The sequence below is a fragment of the Lepidochelys olivacea genome (genome assembly GCF_965140295.1).
Source record: "Lepidochelys olivacea isolate rLepOli2 genome assembly, chromosome: 7".
Classification (NCBI taxonomy): Eukaryota; Metazoa; Chordata; order Testudines; family Cheloniidae; genus Lepidochelys; species Lepidochelys olivacea.
The window spans coordinates 3,703,902-3,718,927 of record NC_140417.1 but is presented as its reverse complement, the minus strand read 5'-3'; the positions used below and the strand labels follow the sequence as shown (position 1 = coordinate 3,718,927).

Here is a 15,026-nt window from a genome sequence, read left to right as displayed (position 1 = left end):
TCCAGGAAGACTTCTTATGTGGATTGGAGCGTTCCAAGATGCATTGTTCCTGAAGTGCTTCTTGATTGGGCACTTAACTTTGCAAATTCCTTTCTCCAGGAGCTGACCAAATGGTCTACTAAGGTTATTTAGAAATCAAGCCAGTGCACGGCCAATATTCGTAACTTTGAATACAAAAATGATACAGGCATAGAAAAAGGATTAATAGATTCACTAGGTCATAACCTTTACATAGATATGTTACATGGCATATATTGCATAGAATATATTCCAGTTATGTCGTATTCATAAGCATGTTTCCATAAAGCCTTATGGGGGGGCACCATCACCCAATTTCTCTCCATATATTTTTTGTACTTTACACCAGCAGCCAGTGTGCCCATGTGTCCATATGAGATTTGCTCTCCTGTACATTAGTTCACCTTCCTAAGAGCCGTGACCTGTCTGTTATGGGAAGTGTCTTACTATAATACTATACTATAATACTAATACTTACTATAAGCAGGGAGAACTGGAGGTCCTGGTGATGTCAAGGAACTATGACGTGATCGGAATAACAGAGACTTGGTGGGATAACTCATATGACTGGAGTACTGTCATGGATGGTTATAAACTGTTCAGGAAGGACAGGCAGGGCAGAAAAGGTGGGGGAGTAGCACTGTATGTAAGGGAGCAGTATGACTGCTCAGAGCTTCGGTACGAAACTGCAGAAAAACCTGAGTGTCTCTGGATTAAGTTTAGAAGTGTGTGCAACAAGAGTGATGTAGTGGTGGGAGTCTGCTATAGACCACCGGACCAGGGGGATGAGGTGGATGAGGCTTTCTTCCGGCAGCTCACGGAAGCTACTAGATCGCATGCCCTGATTCTCATGGGTGACTTTAATTTTCCTGATATCTGCTGGGAGAGCAAGACAGCGGTGCATAGACAATCCAGGAAGTTTTTGGAAAGCGTAGGGGACAATTTCCTGGTGCAAGTGCTAGAGGAGCCAACTAGGGGGGGTGCTTTTCTTGACCTGCTGCTCACAAACCGGGTAGAATTAGTGGGGGAAGCAAAAGTGGATGGGAATCTGGGAGGCAGTGACCATGAGTTGGTTGAGTTCAGGATCCTGACGCAGGGAACAAAGGTAAGCAGCAGGATACGGACCCTGGACTTCAGGAAAGCAGACTTCGACTCCCTCAGGGAACGGATGGCCAGGATCCCCTGGGGGACTAACTTGAAGGGGAAAGGAGTCCAGGAGAGCTGGCTGTATTTCAAGGAATCCCTGTTGAGGTTACAGGGACAAACCATCCCGATGAGTCAAAAGAATAGTAAATATGGCAGGCGACCAACTTGGCTTAATGGTGAAATCCTAGCGGATCTTAAACATAAAAAAGAAGCTTACAAGAAGTGGAAGGTTGGACATATGACCAGGGAAGAGTATAAAAATATTGCTCGGGCATGTAGGAATGTTATCAGGAGGGCCAAATCGCACCTGGAGCTGCAGCTAGCCAGAGATGTCAAGAGTAACAAGAAGGGTTTCTTCAGGTATGTTGGCAACAAGAAGAAAGCCAAGGAATGTGTGGGCCCCTTACTGAATGAGGGAGGCAACCTAGTGACGGAGGATGTGGAAAAAGCTAATGTACTCAATGCTTTTTTTGCCTCTGTTTTCACTAACAAGGTCAGCTCCCAGACTGCTGCGCTGGGCATCACAAAATGCGGAAGAGATGGCCAGCCCTCTGTGGAGATAGAGGCGGTTAGGGACTATTTAGAAAAGCTGGACGTGCACAAGTCCATGGGGCCGGACGAGTTGCATCCGAGAGTGCTGAAGGAATTGGCGGCTGTGATTGCAGAGCCACTGGCCATTATCTTTGAAAACTCGTGGCGAACCGGGGAAGTCCCGGATGACTGGAAAAAGGCTAATGTAGTGCCAATCTTTAAAAAAGGGAAGAAGGAAGATCCTGGGAACTACAGGCCAGTCAGCCTCACCTCAGTCCCTGGAAAAATCATGGAGCAGGTCCTCAAAGAATCAATCCTGAAGCACTTGCATGAGAGGAAAGTGATCAGGAACAGCCAGCATGGATTCACCAAGGGAAGGTCATGCCTGACTAATCTAATCGCCTTTTATGATGAGATTACTGGTTCTGTGGATGAAGGGAAAGCAGTGGATGTATTGTTTCTTGACTTTAGCAAAGCTTTTGACACGGTCTCCCATAGTATTCTTGTCAGCAAGTTAAGGAAGTATGGGCTGGATGAATGCACTATAAGGTGGGTAGAAAGCTGGCTAAATTGTCGGGCTCAACGGGTAGTGATCAATGGCTCCATGTCTAGTTGGCAGCCGGTATCAAGTGGAGTGCCCCAAGGGTCGGTCCTGGGGCCGGTTTTATTCAATATCTTCATAAATGATCTGGAGGATGGTGTGGATTGCACTCTCAGCAAATTTGCGGATGATACTAAACTGGGAGGAGTGGTAGATACGCTGGAGGGCAGGGATAGGATACAGAAGGACCTAGACCAATTGGAAGATTGGGCCAAAAGGAATCTGATGAGGTTCAATAAGGATAAGTGCAGGGTCCTGCACTTAGGACGGAAGAACCCAATGCACAGCTACAGACTAGGGACCGAATGGCTAGGCAGCAGTTCTGCGGAAAAGGACCTAGGGGTGACAGTGGACGAGAAGCTGGATATGAGTCAGCAGTGTGCCCTTGTTGCCAAGAAGGCCAATGGCATTTTGGGATGTATAAGTAGGGGCATAGCGAGCAGATCGAGGGACGTGATCGTTCCCCTCTATTCGACATTGGTGAGGCCTCATCTGGAGTACTGTGTCCAGTTTTGGGCCCCACACTTCAAGAAGGATGTGGATAAATTGGAGAGAGTCCAGCGAAGGGCAACAAAAATGATTAGGGGACTGGAACACATGAGTTATGAGGAGAGGCTGAGGGAGCTGGGATTTTTTAGCCTGCAGAAGAGAAGAATGAGGGGGGATTTGATAGCTGCTTTCAACTACCTGAAAGGGGGTTCCAAAGAGGATGGCTCTAGACTGTTCTCAATGGTAGCAGATGACAGAACGAGGAGTAATGGTCTCAAGTTGCAGTGGGGGAGGTTTAGATTGGATATTAGGAAAAACTTTTTCACTAAGAGGGTGGTGAAACACTGGAATGCGTTACCTAGGGAGGTGGTAGAATCTCCTTCCTTAGAGGTTTTTAAGGTCAGGCTTGACAAAGCCCTGGCTGGGATGATTTAACTGGGAATTGGTCCTGCTTTGAGCAGGGGGTTGGACTAGATGACCTTCTGGGGTCCCTTCCAACCCTGATATTCTATGATTCTATGATTCTATGATAATGATGATAAAATAAAAACATACAAAGAAGCTGATCTAGGTCATCATTCTTGCAGGGCCTCTTCAAATACTGACTGATTTTTTGTAGAAAACTTGATTCTTGAGAACATCCAAGCCTCAATGCATCTGAAATTGACCTTTTTGTTGCCAGTTTAAAATCTTAGCATTTTCTATGCCTCCTTGTACTGTGATTGTCTCAGGCCTTAAACTATACACATGGTCAGTAATTATATGGGAAACCTGCAAAAAACAACCTAGGTGTTCAAGGAAGTGGTGATTCACTGAACGGCACTTTATTCTCTGTCAGGCATGGACTCTAAACATTTTAGGAACACAATAAGATAAGACCTGACATAGACATACAAAATAATGACGTGCAGTACTCACTGCCATAAAACACCATTGAGATCAAGGGTTAAATTGGAAATTGTCTAACTCCAGTGAAGTCGATGGAGATGTTGATTTACACCAAGAGTTGAGTGGGATGTTAAATATACATCTGGATAATAAGAATATCCATGCTTACAGGTTTCAGAGTAACAGCCGTGTTAGTCTGTATTCGCAAAAAGAAAAGGAGTACTTGTGGCACCTGAGAGACTAACCAATTTATTTGAGCCTAAGCTTTCGTGAGCTACAGCTCACTTCATCGGATGCATACCGTGGAAAGTACAGAAGATCTTTTTATACACATAAACCATGAAAAAATGGGTGTTCACCACTACAAAAGGTTTTCTCTCCCCCCACCCCACTCTCCTGCTGGTAATAGTAAGGAGAGAGATTACTTTAGATAAGCTTTTACCAGCAGGAGAGTGGGGTGGGGGGAGAGAAAACCTTTTGTAGTGGCAAAAAGAAAAGGAGGACTTGTGGCACCTTAGAGACTAACCAATTTATTTGAGCATGAGCTTTCGTGAGCTACAGCTCACTTCGGCTGTAGCTCACGAAAGCTCATGCTCAAATAAATTGGTTAGTCTCTAAGGTGCCACAAGTACTCCTTTTCTTTTTGCGAATACAGACTAACACGGCTGTTACTCTGAGACCTTTTGTAGTGGTGAACACCCATTTGTTCATGGTTTGTGTGTATAAAAAGATCTGCTGTATTTTCCACGGTATGCATCCGATGAAGTGAGCTGTAGCTCACGAAAGCTTAGGCTCAAATAAATTGGTTAGTCTCTAAGGTGCCACAAGTCCTCCTTATCCATGCTTACATAATGGATTTCATTTTTAAATTTGGAGAGAGAGAGAGCGAGCATTGTGCAGAGGCAAACCTTCATGTTGAGAATGCTAATCCTAACTTAACAGGGACCTGCTTCATGGTTCCAGCTATCCACAATTCCAGTTTCTACTGTGTCCCCAACACAAGTCCAACTTCTCTCTGTTTTGACTTTCATATGAGTAATCTCATGTACTTTAATGAGACCACTTGCAAGAATAAGGGTATGTCTGTACTCAGAGACTACAGCACTACAGCTGTAGCACTTCAGTGTAGACGCTACCTACGCTGACAGGAGGAGTTCTTCTATCGGCATAATCCAACTCCAGGAGAGACGGTAACTAGGTCAGTAGAAGAATTCTTCCATCGACCTGGTGCTGTCGACATGGGGACTTAGGCTGGCTTAACAACTCCCCTCAGGGGTATGGATTTTTCATGCTTCTGAGCGACCTAGTTTTAAACTGACCTAATTTTCTAGTGTAGAACAGGCTTCAGACTAGTGTCATGCATTGAAAGGACTGGGCCCAATAGCATGAGCAAAGAGATGAATTCAGTCCACCTTATTCAGGAATTGAGGTATGAACTCTCCCTCCTCTCACCAATGTGAAGACTTAAAATATTAAATTTCAATTTTGTTGTCTTGAAAAAACAAAGGAATTTTAAATGAAAAATTGTTGTTGCACCGTTAAGCGTACATAGCTAAAAGAAAAAAGTCAGGAAATACTGTAAGAAACTCAACTTTTGCAGTGTCAATTCCTCTGCTTTGCATGTTTAGTATTTTTATGGCAAAAATGTAACAAACCACCCAGTATAAACTACACATTTCAGGCCCAATTCTGCAACCTTTACATACATAATTCTTATTCTATCCCGTAAGACTTCTCATGAGTGGAAATTGCTCAGGTGAGTGACACTTGCTGAATTGGGCCTTGAACCAGAAAAACAGGGAAGGGAAAAATGGTAAAACTGGCAGCATTTACCTTAAATTAATTTTCACTTTATTTGTGAACTTGAAAAATCTGCTAAAATTAATTTCCCGTGTTTTCCAGTAACAGGGCAAGCGGCAATGCTGCACAGCAGGAGTTTGAAACTAATGTAAAACAAATACGCGTCCAGTCTTTTCCCCACTAACATAACCATGTGCTCCAGTAAGCAGTTCTAAAGTGCACACGTACTCGCAGAATTGCTACAGAAAGGTTAACCTCTGAAATCTTAACCCTTTCAACCTTTTTTGTATGCCGTCAATGTTAATATCATATACTGCATAATACACTTGAGTACAATAGTCTTTAAATAAAAAGAAAGTTGATTGGCTTTAGTAGAATAAAAAAAAAGTACATTTCAAAAGAAGAAAGTGCCTTTGCTTCTCCCTTTAAAATATCTTTGGGCCAATTTTTCCTCTTAGTCAAGTGTCTCCTCTGGAGTTACTCTGACTTCAGTAAGTGGAGTTACTCAACTCCAGGTTTACACTGGCATTAACTAGGAGCAGAATCTGAACTCTTATTTCAACCACAACTTCTAGAAACAGTTTTTGCGGAATTTTGTGTAGGGGAAAACATTCAAATGTCTTACTGAAGAGATAGATCTGTTTATCTTTCATATTTTTAACAATTTCCTCTATTATTTTATTTGACTAGCTGTAATTAACTAAAGACATACTGAATGTCAGGACCAGATCAGCAGTGAGATATTTCTATCCAAACGCAGCAACCATCTCCATTAGCAAAGGTAGGCTTTTGGTAGCTTTCTTGATACAAACTTTGTTGTTCATTGGTTTTTCATCCTTATAACGTGCATTAAATGAGGAATGCTGCTATGTGATCAGGAATCATGTGATCATCCATAAATCTTCTGTGGCATGATGAGATCGCCGGTGACAGACATAGATTGAACATCTAGACAGACTGTCTTACGTACCTGGAGATTGAATGCCACCCGGATCAATCTGCCAAAAAACTATGCCCTATAGGATTTTCCTTGATGATGAATTAAAGAGTCTCTCACTGCCTCTTTATTCTGAAGGGTGTGGTAATGCATTTGTGACATCACAATTCTGTAGCACTGGACAATGGCATCAAACACAGAATTACAATTTTGCTACAGAAGCAAATTTCTGCAATGCCGGTGCGTCACACTCTGTTTTTCAAAGCTCAGTGAAAAGGACTTTTGTGTCTTCTCTTTACCTAAACAATCACAGAGAGAGGCTAATTGTGAGGAGCTTCTGTGAGAACAAAAGAAGATGATAAATGTATAATAAAAAAGCAGAAGAAAGACAAAAAAGGAAGGACTCTTTTTCAGGATGTTTCTCCTTCCACAGCCCAGCAAGCACCATCTCAAGGGCTCAGTATTATTGACTCATTGATTTTTATATATCCTCTTTCACAAGACTCAACAAGCTTTATAGAAGTACCAAACATATGCATCTTATATTTGGAGCACTTCACCCATCAAATTGCAGCCACTTCTACAGTGGAACATGGTAAAAATTATAATAGTGCCAGCAACTCTACAATAACTTAGGGAAAAATAATGAAAAGAACCTTTTCAATTTAAATCTTATATCCTATCTCACACTTTCCCCCCTACGTTACCTCAGAAGTAAAAGATGTACGTCAAGAGGCATTGAATATTGCACTTATAAATTTGCTGGACATGGTAAAATTTCTGTCTTAGCTGGAAACTATATTGGGGGAAGAGAAACCATGGAAAATTCCCACATCAAATCCTCTATGTCAGACTGAAATGTGGAATTTAAGCTGTAACCTCTTAGTATCTCATGCAGGAATTACAAACGATAGACTTCACCCTGGTGTATGTAAGTGTAATTATCAAGAATGCATGAATCACTTATGTGTTTTTTGAAAATTGTATCCCATTTGTCTATAAAGAATGAATGCTGAGTTACCTGTGGATAGAGTTAAAATTCCACAGTTGAGCGTGGAGGAATGTGGGGTGTGCATTGTGGCTGGCTCTGTCAGATGTGTAATGGAGTTTGTTGTGAAAGTGAGGAGTCTGAATGTGTTTGGATGGTGAGATACTTGGGTGGTAAGGGTTGTGAAATAAATTTTTTTTTTAAGTGAAATAGCTTTAATATCATTTAGCTAAGGCTGAGCTCCTTTGTAAAGCACTTTGAGATCTATGGATGGAAAGTGCTATATAAGAGTTAGGTGGTAATATTTAATTGGTGATTGTGTTAGTGGGATTTGGTTTTGAGCAACCTTCTCTCCAGGCAAACAAAGACTTTGGCTTGGAGTTACCATTCACAGCAGGGCGACTGAGTCTTGTTTGTTTTTTGTAATCTAATTTGATTGGATTCAGGTTTTGAGCTTTCTCTGGGCTTGGAATAAGCAGGTATCTCTCTAATTTTTGCAACTCAGATTGGAATAAAATTTTTGCATACAGAATTGGTTATGCCTTAGGTCATCATTTGAACACTAACTGGGCAGGTAAGAACACAGTGCTGTACATTTGGTCTGGTATGAAAGTATTAGCAATTTGGGGTGGTGGGAAGTTAATTGCTAAACTAGTATTAAGTTAATTAAATCCATAAGGATTCTTTCTTTAACGTTGCTTATTGCATACTTAAAATAGCACTTACATATTTAAGATTTCTTGGGGACAGATCTCTTTGGAAACTAACTGCAGATACTGGGCCAGGTTGTACCCAGATGCTATGTGGTTTTGCAGGGAGCAAGCACACAGAGCACTCCTCCTGCCATCTTGTACATCTGTGCAGAAGAGTAATTGTTGGTTTTCTCCCTTGAGTGAAGGGACTGATCTGTGTGTGTCCCAGAATACAAGACACCCCCAAAGGAGCAGGAATGAGCTGAGCCAGTGCCAAGTGCATGGGGTAGAGTACGCTGCATTTTCATAGGTGGTGTAGCCACTACTCTTGTGTCCTGGGGAGCTCCGGCAGGAACTGTGTCCCAGTGTGTAGCTGCTGCCTGTAAATGGCATGACTGAGATTGTGGAAGGTCCTCTGTCTTTGACACAGCCTGATCCAAAGCCCTTTGAAACCAATGGGAGTCTTTCCAGTAACTTCCGTGGGCTTTGCATCAAGCCAGTAGTATTGACTTCACCCCGGGTCTGATTCTGCAGTACTTGGGCTATATCTGCCACCCTTTTTTTTTCCTTCTTCAGTGATTTTATGAATAAGTTCAATTTGGCCTGTTTTGAGTGGGCTGTAGTAAAATTCAGAGCGCGAGTCATTCTGACCGCTGCAATTCTTTTACAGACAAAGTATCCCTTTTAATTGCAGGAAAATGCAGTCTGATACCATTCAGTCCAAACAGAATGGGCATTCTTTTAATTGGTGAGGAGGGTTTGTTAGCCTGTAAGCAGCAGTTAATAATATGGAGTGAAGTTGTTTTGAATCAGCTGGCAGAATCACCTTTGCGCAGGCTCCAGCTATCTTAGCTTGGACAGCCTGGTTAAATTGTGCTGTGGGACATACTTCTCCCCTACATGGAGAAGGCTGCTGGCGCTCTCTGTGGAAGGAACATGCTGTCTCAAGAAGAAGGCACAGCAGGATAACAAAAGCTGCAAAGAAAACACAGGTCTCCCCTAAGGCAACAACTTCCACTTTTATATAACAGTCATTAAATATTCTTCTGACACAAGGTAACTTGCCAAACTTAAAAGTTCCTTCTGTGTGCACAGAGTGTGAGGAGGTCATATGAAAGGTACTGAATGTTGTTTATGCCTTTTTCTCTCTCTCAGTAATGGTCTCCTTTTGAGGAACAGTTCAATTTACCCCCTTTGTGACTCATTTCTTTCTACCTTTTCCTTTGGTGGTTCTTTGTAGAACTAAAGTGTGTGTGTGTGGGGGGGGGGGTGAGGAATCCATTTTTATTTTTCTTCAGTGGGAATAGAAAAGTTGCTATCTAAAGATTTTCTCATGCTCTAACAGGCCTTGAATTAGAAAGAGAGAACCTGAAGTGTAGGAGATTTTACCAGCGACTGGGTGGCAAACAACAAATATTTATTGTGCCAGAAGTAAGGCTTGACAAATTTTTGCCAACAATGGCCAAAAATACCCAGACTTTTGTTAATGATCAGTTCTTCATAGGTTACCATCCATATGTAAGAAGGCCCTGTTCTTGGATCTTGCTGTGGTCCTCAAAAATCTTTCACCGATCATCCATTTGAAGCCTTCACAGTTAGAATTCCTCCCACATAAATTCTCTCCTTCTTGCCATAATTTCAACAAAGAAAATTGAAGTCACAGGTCGTAGTGATAGATACATTGTATTTAAAGATGATTAAGAAGGCAATACTTCCGAGAGTAGATTTATTTGTATTACCTAAAGAGAGATTCACAGTTCCATATGTATTTCAAAATTAGACTCTCCTCAAAGCTCCATCAGTAAGAGTCTGATGAATTGCCTCATTTGGGGGATGAAAGAAGAATACGTAAGTGATACTTCAAAAGAACGGAAGATGTTAAAATCTTGGCAATGGACTTTAAATTTTGTACCAGCAAACTGCACTAAGTATGCACGTTTCTCAGCAGGCTTTTGTGAGACAGCTAGTTGGCTGAATTAGATTAACAAACTTTCAATACTACAAGATATTTTTATGCTGGGTTTTTTTGTTTTTGGGAGGGGGGGGCATATTCTGCAAGAGACTGAGCAGGAGACTATTTAAACTTAATTTTTGTGGCTGCTTTTTGGGCTTCCTAAAAGATTTTAGCAAATGATTATAGGCTATTTCTTCTATAAAACTCTCGTTCTCTGTCTCTAGTATAATAAAGATACCACTCCCTTCCTCTCAGTCTAGGAAATTAGGATACTGTTTCTTAGTCTCATCGTACTGAGGGAACTTGCCTTAATAAAGATGATGGGGGCTCCAGTAAGATGACTAAGCGCTGATCTTCTCTCAAAGATTCCCATTATAAGACTAAAACTGGTCCATGCTGGAGCCTAAAAAAATACATGATCCTATTTAAAGAAACTGTTACTATTTCTGCCATCAGGACACTATGGTTACTGATATTATTTTAGATGTGTGTGATATTATTTTAGATGGGAGCAATGATTATCCAAAGCAGGGAAAACAAGAATATTCAAAAAGACTTTGATACAGCTTTGAATTTTAATGCACTGGTTTTATGTGTATGATATGATTATTGGTTGAGAACTTTGCTTTCCGTAAAAATAGACAGAAATAATTTTGACTGTGCCTTTTGGCTACAGATACCTTGAAATCCTATTTGGAAAATTGATTTTGATGTTTTGGGTGAAGGAGTCTGAGTGATTGTAGGTTAAGGGTTTGGCTGAATTCCATTCTCAGGCCATGGGCTAAGCATCTTTATCAACCTTTTAAGAAATTACAGCCCCCTTCCCAAAGAAACTAAACAGTAAATCCAGCACAGCCCTGATTTGATTTGAAAAGATCTCATATATAATTTGATAAGGGAAACAATAGTTGTTAGGGAGGGGATTCCTTAAGGGAGTTAGCCAGCCATGCAATGCTTTTGTTTGTGAACCAGAATATGGATTTTTTTTTTTTGTAGATGAAGAATATATACAAAGTAACGAGTGCACCAGGAGAGGACAATATGTAGTCATAATGGCATAAGCAATAGAAATTCAAGGAGCAGTAAAATACACTTGATATTGACAAGATTGAGATTTACTCTTGAGAGAAGACAATTTGACAGATGATCTGAGTGAAGTGTTTAATGATCGTGGTATTTTACACTTGTGTTAAACTATTCATCAGGGAATTTCCAAGTACCTGACAAATGGGACATTGCTTCCATTTTATAGATGGGGAAACTGTGGGCTTAGCTACACTTAAGTTTTGTCACTTCAACTATGCCAACATAGTAGCAGTATAGCTTGCTCCAGTTTAGCTGGGTCTACACTAGGACTTTTACTGGCATAACTGTCAGTTCAAAAAAAAAAAAAGCACACCTCTAACCAATGTACCTATGCTGGTAAAACTTGTAGGAGTAGGCCAGCATAAGGCTAAAACAGAATAGGTGACTCATCAATAGGACTCGTTAAGTCCATTAATGGCTATTAGCCAGGATGGGTAAGGAATGGTGTCCCGAGCCTCTGTTTGTCAGAGGGTGAAGATGGATGGCAGGAGAGAGATCACTCGTTAGGTTCACTCCCTCTGGGGCACCTGGCATTGGCCACTGTTGGCAGACAGGATACTGGGCTGGATGGACCTTTGGTCTGACCCAGTATAGCCATTCTTATGTTCTTAGCATACAAGCAGAAGTGGGGAGAACAGCCAGTTTTTATTTATAATATAAGGTTTTGGACAGAGATTTCCTTTATGCTTGTTACAGACAAGAAGTCTGGAGACTACCTGTGAGAGTCTGTCCAGAGGCAGAACAGAGCCGGTAGGCCTGACATGGGAGAAGCTCGGCTCTATCCCACTGATTGACAAGTTTGGACTGGTCTTCAGTTCAATAGAACAGAAGCGAAACTCTCTGATAACAACAGCTGCACCAGGCCATGAAAGTCAGAAGTGCAGAGGGAGAAGGCATGGGATGGAAATTCCCTGACTTTGCTCGATTTAAATGTCTTTACTGTAAGAGAGAAGACCACCCTTGCCCATTAATTGTGCGGGGGCTGGGTTTTGGGAAGGGCTGGGGGTAACGACACTGCAGGGAAGCACCCAGTCAGATGAACCCTTTTGACCTTCCTAACCCACATTCCAATGGCAGTTAAGCTGTCCATTACTAGCACCCTGGTGTATTTCTGGCTGGGAGTGTGGGACGCCAGAGACGCCAGGCTCCCTTTTCAACTGGGTGTTCCTGTCGAAAACTGGATGCCTGGCAGCCCTAATTCTCAAAACTATTCTTCAATTTGTTGTTGGGTTTCTTTGGTTTTGCTCCCCCCACGTTACTGAAATCTGTCAAGATGTCCAGAAAGGTAGGAAAGCAGCCATCAGACTCCAGAGTTTATGCCAATTCTATTCAGTGAATAAGCTGGCAGGATGTTTTCATGTTAGTTTCCTGGCCAGCGGCAGGTTAAAGCTCGTCTCTTTAATGGCCGACGATAGCTTTGGATGTCCACTGAAGATGTCCTTCAACTCTGACCTTTGACTGCAGTGATGGTTTTATTAACACCAATTGGTCCATCTTCTTTCCCCTCCTTGTAAGTTACACTTGAAAACTTGAAATTACGGGGGGGGGGGGGGGATGTTTTATCACCTGCAACTGTTGAAGGTTCCCTTTCTCTATAATCAGGATCCTGGAGGGCCAGCACAAAAACAATTATTCTTTAGGATACGCACAATGGTGAAAACATTAGACAGTTCCATGTCCATGGGTTAAATATATGATCTTCGGTACAACAATCTTATTTCTCAAAATTGTTTACAGTCAAAACAGCATTGGAATGACATAGCATTAAATGTTATATGATGTTGTAAAGTACACAGGTTCATAAGTCATGTAACGGACCTTGCACAGACTAAACAGCAGGTGAGCTCAGATCATTTGGACATGTGACACTCATAACTATCCAGTTTTAACTCCTATACTTCACTACACTTTTATCTTATCAACATTCATTGGTTGAAGGTTTTGATGATCATATCTAGAAAGTCAGCTTTAGAAACTCCTCACACAAATTATTAAATGGGAAATACAAGTTACCCCTAAGATGAGACAAGAATTCTGTGCCCTGATGGCACAGAAATACCTATTTACTTAGGAAAAGTAACATTTCATTTCATGGAAATGTTGTCATTCACAGTTTGCTGTCAAAATCTATGGCAGTCCTCATTACCTTTGCTATCAGTCCCTCTAGACTACTGAAGACTTATTTGAACTATATATAAATTCATGTATTGCAATACAACACAATAGGGAGATTTAAAGGCACTCTGGTAGCCTTCATTCACAATTCCCTTGCTTTTATTCGTGTGTGTTTCAGTTTTAAAATTCTGAGTAATTTTCATATTGCTGTTTTCATGAAAAATATTTCATCAGCTCTGTAAGTGGGATTTTTACAAATAGAAAGGTTCGTGATTTAAAGACTTATGGCTAATTATGCACCTAATCCAGCCTGTTGTTTACAGTTTAACTGCCCCAAGAGGGTCCCCCCCCCAGAACACAACAGAAAATAGAATTAGCTGTTTTATGGGGCCTTCAGTTGCTAGAAAAGAAAGTCTAGAACATGCCCGAAGAACATGCAGTGAATGTAAACCTCTCTCTAGGGAAGGTCTACAGAATAAGAGAAAATATATTGGATCATGGTTCATGGGAAATGCAAATAATTTTAGGAATAAATTCACAATTATAGGAACAATAGGGCTGAGATAAAACCACAAATAGGCTTAGAGTACAGACAGAGCAAAACTAAGTAAGAGTAACAGAAAATCAAGGATCTGGAGCCTAATAGAACATCATGAATCTTTCCTAGACATCCAAAGAACACTCACAAGTCTCAATGTAGAGAAAACAAAAGCTATTAGGTGCTTTCTTAAATGTAACTAAGCTGGGCCCTTTGCCTAGCATTCTTGCACATATTTTGGACGTTAGACCGAATATCATTCTCAGTTACATGCATATGGCTCACTGATTTGACTTCCATGCAGTTGCATGTGTTTACCAGACTGCAGAATTTGGCTTTAAGAGTCTCTGAGTAACTCCTTTATTTCTCTACTAAACCAAAAGCACCAACACTATCATAAAGACCATTTAAAAAGGGAGGCTCATGATAGCAGAAATGGGCTTTGTTCTCAATTCTGCCAGGGACTCACTATGCAATCTTTGACATAAAAATGGCCATACTGGGTCAGACCAAAGGTCCATCCAGCCCAGTATCCTGTCTGCCAACAGTGGCCAATGCCAGGTGCCCCAGAGGGAGTGAACCTAACAGGTAATGATCAAGTGATCTCTCTCCTGCCATCCATCTCCACCCTCTGACAAACAGAGGCTCGGGACACCATTCCTTACCCATCCTGGCTAATAGCCATTAAAGGACTTAACCTCCTTGAATTTATTCAGTTCTCTTTTAAACCCTGTTCTAGTCCTAGCCTTCACAACCTCCTCAGGCATGGAGTTCCACGGGTTGACTGTGTGCTGAGTGAAGAAGAACTTCCTTTTTGTGTTTTAAACCTGCTGCCCATTAATTTCATTTGGTGGCCCCAAGTTCTTATATTATGGGAACAAGTAAATAACTTTTCCTTATTCACTTTCTCCACACCACTCATGATTTTATACACTTCTATCATATCCCCCCTTAGTCTTCTCTTTTTCAAGCTGAAAAGTCCTAGCCTCTTTAATCTCTCCTCAAATGGGACCTTTTCAAAACCCCTAATCATTTTGGTTGCCCTTTTCTGAACCTTTTCCAATGCCAGTATCTCTCTTCTTTTTTTTTTTTTTTTTTTTGAGATGAGGGGACCACATCTGTACATAGTATTCAAGATGTGGGCGTACCATGGATTTATATAAGGGCAATAAGATATTATCTGTCTTATTCTCTATCCCTTTTTTAAATGATTCCTAACATCCCGTTTGCTTTTTTGACTGCC

The 15,026-nt window shown here is 41.3% G+C and overlaps 1 protein-coding gene across 17 annotated transcripts in view; it reads left to right on the top strand.

Annotated features, from left to right (window-relative positions):
* The window catches only part of FHIT (fragile histidine triad diadenosine triphosphatase), a 1,100,422-nt gene that overhangs the window by 249,824 nt on the left and 835,572 nt on the right, over nucleotides 1-15,026 (top strand). For 2 of the 17 annotated variants that reach the window (XM_084634705.1, XM_084634713.1), the window contains one exon: nucleotides 6,164-6,254. The exons of the other annotated variants lie outside the window; for them this stretch is intronic. The gene's annotated coding sequence lies outside the window, so the exon portion shown is untranslated. The remainder of the gene's footprint in view (nucleotides 1-6,163; nucleotides 6,255-15,026) is intronic. 17 annotated transcript variants of the gene reach the window in all.